A 9,778-nucleotide genomic window follows, 5' to 3' on the forward strand; every position below is an offset into this window, starting at 1 on the left:
CAAACTAAAAAGCTTTCTCTCAGCAAAGGAAACTATCAGAAATGTGAAGAGAGAGCCTACAGAGTGGGAGAATATCTTTGCCAACCATACCTCAGATAGAGCGCTAATTTCCAGAATCTATAAAGAACTCAAAAAACTCTACACGAAGAATACAAATAATCCAATCAACAAATGGGCTAAGGAAATGAACAGACACTTCACAGAAGAAGATGTACAAGTAATCACCAGATATATGAAAAAATGTTCAACATCCCTAGTAATAAGGGAAATGCAAATCAAAACTACCCTAAGATTTCATCTCACCCCAATTAGAATGGCGATTATCAAGAACACAAGCAACAATAGGTGTTGGCGAGGATGTGGTGAAAAAGGAACACTCATACATTGCTGGTGGGGTTGCAAATTAGTGCAACCACTCTGGAAAGCAGTGTGGAGATTCCTCAGAAAGCTTGGAATGGAAACACCATTTGACCCAGCTATCCCACTCCTTGGCCTATACCCAAAGGACTTAAAATCAGCATACTACAGAGATACAGCCACATCAATGTTCATTGCTGCTCAATTCACCATAGCCAGATTGTGGAACCAACCTAGATGCCCTTCAGTTGATGAATGGATAAAGAAACTGTGGCATATTTATACAATGGAATATTACTCCGCAATGAAGAATGATAAAATTATGGCATTTGTAGGCAAATGGTCGAAATTGGAGAATATCATGCTAAGTGAGATAAGCCAATCTCAAAAAACTAAAGGACGAATGATCTCGCTGATAAGCGGATGAGGACATATAATGGGGGGTGGGACGGGCTAGCATTAGGTTTAGGGTTAGGTTTAGAGTTAGGCCAAGGAGAGCAGTAAGAATGAAGGAAAGAAGGACTGTGTAGAGGGAAAAGAGGGGTGGGAGGGGTGGGAGGGGGGGGGGGGAGGGGGAAAAATATAATAAACATCATTACCCTATGTAAACGTAAAAAAAATAAATAAATAAAAAAAAGAAAAAAAAAATATATATATATATAAATAGCATATATAATTATAAAACCTGATTATATAATTATATATAATTATCATTCATATACATTATAGTATAATGTAAGTATGTAATTATAATTATATTACATATAAACATATAAATTATATTATGTACAACTGTTATATAATTATAAATATATAAATTATATATAATTATGTGTATAACCATATGTACATTATAGTTATATATTTAATTATATAATATACTCATAATGTATGTATAATTATATATGTAGTATATAATTTATATATTTACTTATGTAATATATAATTATACACATTATAATATAAATATAATTATACATATGTAATACAGAGATAATATATAAAACATTTTTTTCTATACTTTTTTGTTGTTTTTTTATCTGTTATTTCACTTTGTTTTATTTTTGAAGGGTTTGGGTTATTTGGGAGGTTTTTTGTTTGTTCAATTTTATGCATATATACTATTATAATTATATCCAAGAATAAATCGGCACAGAAAAACCACACATACACACATACACACACAAAAAAAAAAATGGGGAAAAAATCCTAATAGAAAACTAAGGGATTATTTTCTATGAGGTGGCCAAAACTGGTGATAAGGATGGATGTTCATTACCTATGCCATACCATCTTTCTTTCCACCTTTGTTCCTGGGCTGTGTACCCCTTGGAGAAAGCAAGGATTGGAGGTTGTTAAATCAGTCTTGGAGCACCAGCCTCTTGCTCTGAGTCGGTGCACCCGGCCAGGCCTCTGCACTGCACATATTGATAGTACTCATCCTGGCCCTGAGTATAAAACCAAGAAGAAGCTTTTGAGCTAAAAAGATTAGATGGGGCATGACCTCTACTGGATAACCCCTAGCTACTGCAGTTCTGCTGTGCAGAGAAGATGACTATGCAAATGAGAAAGGCCATTACCCCAGCCCCAGTGAAGGTGAAAAAGGAGGAAGAGGACAATTTCCTAAATCAGGCATCCAGCTAACAAAGACATTCTGAGAACATCAAGGTCTGGGCCCCACAGCAGGGGCCTCAAACAGGCTTTGGTGTATCCAAAGAGGAGGAAAAGGTGCTTAAATCAAGAACTCTACAGTTACTGGTTCCAAAATCTGAGATATGTGATAAAACTGAAAAACCCCTCATAATATCAGGAAGAATCCAGAAAGTTGATATTCAAGGACCTGAATTAAGAGAATCATGTGAAACAGGAAACATAGTGAAGAGGCAGAAAATAAAGAGGGAAAAGAAGGATTTCAGACAAGTGAAAGTGAAAGATTATCACCTACCTGAAAACTTCAAAGAAACGAAAGACCAAAAGTGTAAGAAATCTGGGGGGAAATATAGCCTTAGTTCTGACACTATTAAAAATCAGAAAACCCAGCCCAGGCAGAAGGCTTTTATGGGTAGCATGTGGGGGAAAGGCTTTAGTCAGAGTGCAAACCTTGTCGTGCATCAGTGAATCCACACTGGAGAGAAGGGCTTTGAGTGCCATGAGTGCAGGAAGGCCTTCATTCAGAGTGCATACTTTATTGTATATCAGAGAATCCACACTGGAGAGAAACCTTACTTTTGCAAAAAATGTGGAAAAACTTTCACTCAGTTAATGTGAGAAACACTCATTGCATTCATAGCACTTTTCCAAGATGTGAACTTTCTAGTACTGGGAAAGTTGTGGGTTGTAACTGAAGGTTTTCTCACACTCACTGCACTTTAAAGGTTTTTTTTCTAAGCAGTGGATTGCTTAGTGGACAGAGTTGAATTAAGTGCTCAGTGAATGGACTTATGTAGGTAACTGTCCTCAGTCCTGTATGAAAGTGTATACAACTGGTCACATGCTTGGTCTTCAACAGCAGGATCCCCAAGCATCCAGTTCTTGAATGTGGCAACACTCATCCCCTACAGTGCAGTACTTTCAGTGAGTTTGTCGGAGTTGCTCTATAAAGCCAAATTTTGTTCATGAGGCAGCTACTTACTAAGCCAATGTGGTGGAATGTCTGTGGGGGTCCCAGGGCTTCTGAACCCAAGAGCAGTCCAAAGTCATACAAAAAGTCACTTTTTGAGTTGACTTTGGCTACAAAATCCTGGGGGTTTGATGGGAGATTGTGTGAATTCCTTTATCAATTTCAGGTAACTTATCTAGTTAAGGTTGTGAAACTTTCCCAATAGTTAGGATTGATAGTGTTTGCACTGAAAGAATTTATTAGAACTATCTCTTTCATTTTTTGTTTTTCTTTTGTTTTGTTTTGTTTGTACCAGGACTTGAACCCAAGGACACTTAACCACTGAGTCACATCCCCAGTCCTATTTGTGTTTTATTTAGAGATGGGTCTCACTGAGTTGCTTAGCACCTCACTTTTGCTGAGGCTGGCTTTGAACTCATGATCCCCCTGCCTCCACCTCTCAAACTGCTGGGATTACAGGCATGCACCACCACACCCAGCTTGATTTTTTATTTAGACACAGGGTCTCACTAATTTGCTAAGACTCACTAAATTGTGATCTTCCTGCCTCAACCTCCTAAGTTGCTAGGATTACAGGTATGGGCCACCATGTCTGGCTCTCTGTCATTCTTACCCCTGGAAAGGGGAGAATTTCCCTTTCCCAGATATGGAGCTGGGGCAGCAAGTGCTGGGATATTTGATTTCTCTTGCTGTTGTCCCAAGTCCCTGGATCTTACAAGGTTCCCATTTTCCTCCTGTGATTTCCAGTTTTCTCCCATGATCACTGATCTCACTATGCAGTTATACACCCAATGCTTTGGTTCTTCTTTATGGAGGAGCAGATGTGTACTAGGTGCCTCTATTCAGTCACCTTGATTCTCTAAATTAGTCCTTTCTACTAGCCCATTACTCCCTTTTGGATATAGAATGTTTACCTTGTGCATGTCACACCACTGCAGTTTGAAAGCAGAAAACTTGTTTTGATTTTACAGTCTCAAAACTAAGGTGTTTGTCTTAAGTCTCAGATGAGACTTCAGATTTTTGAATTAATGCTTAATAATCTGTGACTGGAGTGAATTATTGTATTATTTATTGTAAGAAGTACCTGAAACCTTGGGGGCCAGAGGCAGAATTCTATGGTTTGAACATGGTTTGAGTTCCCCTAAGATTTCATGTGTTGAAATCTGGCAACCACGAGAAGGTCATCTGAAAAGTGTAGGATGTAATCTGACTGAATGGGTAAAGAAAATGTGGTGTATATAAACACAATGGAATATTACTTAACAATAAGAAGAAATAAATTAGGGCATTTGCCAGTAAATGGATGGAACTGGAGACTATCATGCTAAGTAAAATAAATCAGTCTCAGAAAAATCAAAGGCTGAATGTTCTCTCTGATACGTGAATGCTAACACACAATAAGAAGGGAGAGAAGAATAGAAATTTATTGGATTAGACAAAGGGGAATGAAGGGAAGGGATGGGGATGAGATTAGGAAAGACAGTAGAATGAATCAGATATGACTTTCCTATATTCATATATGAGTACACAGCCAGTGAAACTCCACACCATGTACTACCACAAGAATGGGATCCTAATTAGAATAAGTTATATTTCATGTATGTATAATATGTCAAAATAAATTCTACCATCGTGTATATCTAAAAAGAACAAATAAAAAATTCTTGCACTAAAAACGTGTATTAAACTAATGATGTTAATTTTAAAAAATAAAGTAATATGGTATTTAGAGGTGAGGTCTTTAGTAAGTTATTAGATTAGATAGGGTCATTGGAGTGGAACCCCAGTAACTGAATCCTGGTTTCTTTATAAGAATGGGGGAGACCAAGCAGATAAACATACATACACATGATCCCTCTCCTTTGCCATGTGATACCCTGTGTTGACTTAGGATTCTGCCATCATCCGATGAGGCCCACAGACGATGACCTTCCAGAACTTAAGCCAAAAGAAACTTTTTTTCTTAAGGAGTAGCTTGCTTTGGATATCTCATTATAGAAAAAAAGATTAATATATCACCCAAAGTAATTGACAGCTTTAATGCAATCACTATAAAAATTTTCAAGGGCATTGTGTTAGCTTTTTTTCACTGTGACTAAAAGCACTGACATTAACCACTTAAAGAAGGAAAAGTTCATTTTTGGCTCATGGTTTCAGAGGTTTCAGTCTATGGTTGGCTGGTTGCAAAGCAAAAACACCATGGTAGAAGGGCATGGCAGAGGAAGGCTGCTTAGCTGGGAAGCAGACAGAGAGAGAACGAGAGGAGAAAGAAGGGGCTAGGAACAAGGTATCATCCCCATGGGCATGACCCAGTAACATACTTCTTCCAGCCATGCCCATCTGCATGCAGTTTCTACCTCCTCCCAGGAATTCATTCAAATTATTAATCTACCAAGTGGATTAATACACTGATGAGGTTACAGTCCTCAAGATCCAATCACTTCTCAAAAGTCCACCTCTGGACATTGCTGCAGTGGGGACCAAGTCTTCAACACATGAGCTTTGTGGGGGGACATTCCAGATCTAAACCGTAACAGGCTTTTTTTCCTGGGGGCGGGGAGGACAGCAAAAGTAATCCTAAAATTCATGTGAAACTGCTAAAGACTTAAATAGCCAAAGCAATCTCCAGAATGAAAAACAAATCTGGAGGCATAATAATACTTCCTGATATCAAAATATACTACAAACCTACAGTAATCAAAATAGTAGGGCACTGTCATAGGACAGACATATAGAACAATGTAACATAGTAGAGAGCCTAGAAATAACCCCACATGTGCTGTCAAGTTATCTTTAACAAAGAGACCAAGAAAACACAATAGGGAAAGCATAGTCTCTATAATAAATGGTACTGGGGAAACTGGATATCTACTTACAGAAGAATGATATTGGATCCTTATCTTACACAATATACAAAAATCAACTCAAGCCAGGGATAGTGGCTTACTCCTGTAATTGAAGCAACTCAGGAGGCAAGAGATTACAAGTTCAAAGCCAGTGTCAGCAACTTAGCAAGACCCTATCTCAAAATAAAAAAAAAAGGACCAGGGGTGTTGTTCAGTGGTTAAGCACCCGTGGGTTAAATCTCCAGTACAAAAAAAAAATCAACTCAAAATTAATTAAAGACTTAAATGTAAGACCTGAAGCTATAAAACTCCTCAGAGAAAACAGAGGGGAAAGTTCCTTGATACTGACCTAAGCAATGAGTTTTGGACTATGACTCCAAAAGTTCAGGCAACAAAAGCAGAAGCAGGACTACATCAAACTAAAATTGGAAGAATTTGTCAAGCATAATACATCAGCTAAGGGGTTAATATTCAAAATATATAATAGCACATCTTAACAGCAAGAAAACAATCCAATTTAAAAATAGGCAAATCAGAATGGTTTTTTCTCTAGAGAAGATATACAAATGGTCAATAAGTATATAAAAATTCTCAACAAAACTAATCACCAGGGAAATTTGAAGCTAAGACACAATGAGATATCACCTCACACTAGTTGGAATGGTTATTATCAGATGAAAGATAACAAGGGTTAACAGGATGTAAAGAAAAAAGAATGCCTGAACATGTTGGTAGGAATGTAAATTACTATAGCTGTCACGAAAAACATTATAGGAGTTCCTCATAAAACTAAAATTAACAAACTACAAAAGGATCCAGCAATCCCACTACAAGCTATATACCCAAAGAATATGAAATCAACATGCTGAAGAGATACCTGAATTCCTATGTTCATTTATTCCCAACAGTGAACATATGAAATCAATTTAATTGTCTATCAATGGTTGAGTGAATAAGGAAATGTGGTTCTGATACACTGTGGAATACTATTTAGCCTTCAAAAGGAAATCTTACCTTTGGAGACAATGTGGATGAACCCAGAAGACATGATGTTATATGAAATTATCCCACCTCAAAAAGATGTATGCTAAATGATCTCACTTATACATAGAATCTAAAAAAGTCAAACTCACAAAAGCAGAGAAATATGGTAGTTACCAGGAACTGGATGAGGAAGGATGGTTATTGGTGAGATGGCCAAAGAACATAAAGACCAAAAGAATAAGTTCAAGAGATCTATGATATGCATCATGATGACTATAGTTAACAAATAGGTATGGTGTTCTTGAAAATTGCTGAGTAGATTTTAAATATTCATACAACAAAAAAATTATATGTGAGGTAATATACATGGTGGTTAGCTTCATTTATCCATTTCACAATGTATACATATTTCAAAACATCACTTTGTATATGATAAATGCTTATGATTTTCTGTTGTAAAAAATCTTATTTTTTTTTAAATAATAGTTGTCAGTGTCAGAGTTATTGTGATATAGTTTCCAAGGTCAGGGTGAGGATAAGAATTAGAATCAATGTCAAGATGAGTTTCATGGTCAGTGTTAGGTCGGAAATTAGGCGACTGTAGGGGGCACAGTTGAGCAGCCAGAACAAAGACCAGCCCACCAAAGGTGACCAGAAAGTTCGCAGCAAGGTGGATGGAAAGTTCCACAGACCCTTCACACCCACCTGTCACTAAACAAGACCCCCTCCCATCCTAGTCTATAAAAACCCTGGGCAGCCAGGGCCATGTGCGATTTTCTCTGGGTCCCTATACCCGGGGGTCTGGGAATTTCGCCCGAGAGCCAAATTCCAATAAAGCTTGCTTTGGCCACTTTTCTGTCCCATTTTATTTGGCTGCTAACTGTGCCCGCCGAGACCCACCGAGTTTACATTTGATCCCGCCGCTGAGCCCGCCGAGCCCGCCAGAGCTTACAGTCAGACTCAGGGTGATGGTCAGAATTAGGGTCTGGTTAGGGTCAGGATTGGATCACAGTGAGGTACAAGAGTATAAAAAACAGAGTTAGTGTCAATTAAGGACAGAATAATCCTCTGATGACATTACAGCGCTCACAATCCATTTTATCACCTCTGAACATTCCCACGTTGTCTAACATGAGCTTCTGGGGGGGACACCTCATATCCAAATCATAACAGTAACTGAGTGAGAGTGAGAGTCAGGGAAGTATCAAGGTAAAGGTCAGGTTCATAATCAAGTTCAAATCACCAACAAGGTGAATGAGGCTGATGGTCAGATTTACAGAGTCACTAAATTGAGCATAAGATTCATGATCAAGGTCAGGTTCAGGAATCAAGATGAGAGTCAACATGATTTGCAGTGTCCTTGCTAGGGTGAGGTCCACTATAAGGTTATGGATCACATGGATGTAATAAAGATCAGAGTCAATGTCATGGTTAGGGGAAGGTAATTTCAGGATAAAAGTGTAAGGGTCAGGATCACAGTCAAGATTAAAGTTAGGGTCTAGTTCAGCATCAGTAGTAGTGTAAGGGTGAAAATAACATCAGTGTGATATTCATTATCATTGACGGCAAGGTACCTGTCATGGTCAGGGTTAAGATCAGGTTGGACACTTGGTGTGAGAGTTGAAGGTGAAGTTAAAAGTGTGTTCAAGTTCAGGGTCAACCCTAGAGTGAGAGTCAACATCTGGATAAGGATAAAGGAGGGTTATGGCTGTAATATTTCATCTCCTATTTACAATCTTATTTCTAGAACTGATTTAGGCACTGCTGTCTAACAAAAGAAGCATTATCCTTTTTGCTATTTCTGCTAATTTTTCTGGAATAGTAATAGATTGGGAGTATTCATTGCTTCAGTAACTTTATTTTTATTCTCATGGACTATCAGATCCAGATGGTTCATATCACCATTTCTGAAAAGTCAAAATATTCCAAATTTTACTTCTAGGTAGATTTACAAATAGACACATAAATAATATGAATGTTAGAATATGCAGTGTCATTAAAAGGTTTTCCATGAGGAAAAACAAAAAAAATTTTTTTTTTTTTTTTTGCAATTTCTCCAATTCACACAGCTTACAAAACGGTTGAAATGAAGTTTAGATGTTGAATTTCCCACCCATTGGAAGAATCTTTTTTACCAAACCATTATACTTTGCTTATATTATTATAAGAAAAATAAAATACAAAACTTTCAGAAAGGTACAAAATATTGCATTGATATGAAATTCCCAAGTAAAATATTTTCAAATAATAAAAAAAGTATTTCTTACCACATACCTGTTAACTAGTCCTCTTTCTTTGAACACTTGAATAGTCAGTTAAACAGTTCCCAAGGTTAGATAGTTCTAAATTTACGGAAAAAGCATCTTTGTGAATTCAACCAAAGTAGCTTCCAACTATTCCTTTCGGCTACACTGCACACAGCAACAGTGTAACTCTAATAACTTTTTTCATATAGTTTCTCCATCCTTTCTTCCACCCATGCACACTAGTCCAAAGGAGAGGATGTTGACTACTGTCCCAATGAGTGAGCACTGGGTCCCCATTAACAGACTGAGATTTTCTGAGGGGTACAGATTTCCCTGGGAAGGCAATGGCCCCTGCCAAGGCCACCGATCAGAGGTACTCGAAGCCCCTTTCCAATGGGCGGGGGAGGGGGGGTGGACATTCACACATCCACAAAGTTGGAAGAATGGCTGGGGGTACTGAACTGAGGTGTTGTTCAGGGTAAAACAAACTGCAAAGGAGAAGAAAAAAATGTCAGAGATGGGGTGCACAGAACAGGAGAAAGCACGGCCCGGACAGGAACTAGGGAAGAACGCCTCGGTCCCAAAACTTTTCCCACCCAAGAAGAAAGCGCTATGCTGCGCCAGGCCGAATATCCGCTTAACACGCTCCGCCTCCGCGCCTCGCCGCCCCGCCCCGCCCCGCCCGCGCCGTCCCTCCGCGCCTCGCCGCCCCGCCCCGCCCCGCC

This window comes from Sciurus carolinensis, chromosome 18 (assembly GCF_902686445.1).
Source record: "Sciurus carolinensis chromosome 18, mSciCar1.2, whole genome shotgun sequence".
Lineage (NCBI taxonomy): Eukaryota > Metazoa > Chordata > Mammalia > Rodentia > Sciuridae > Sciurus > Sciurus carolinensis.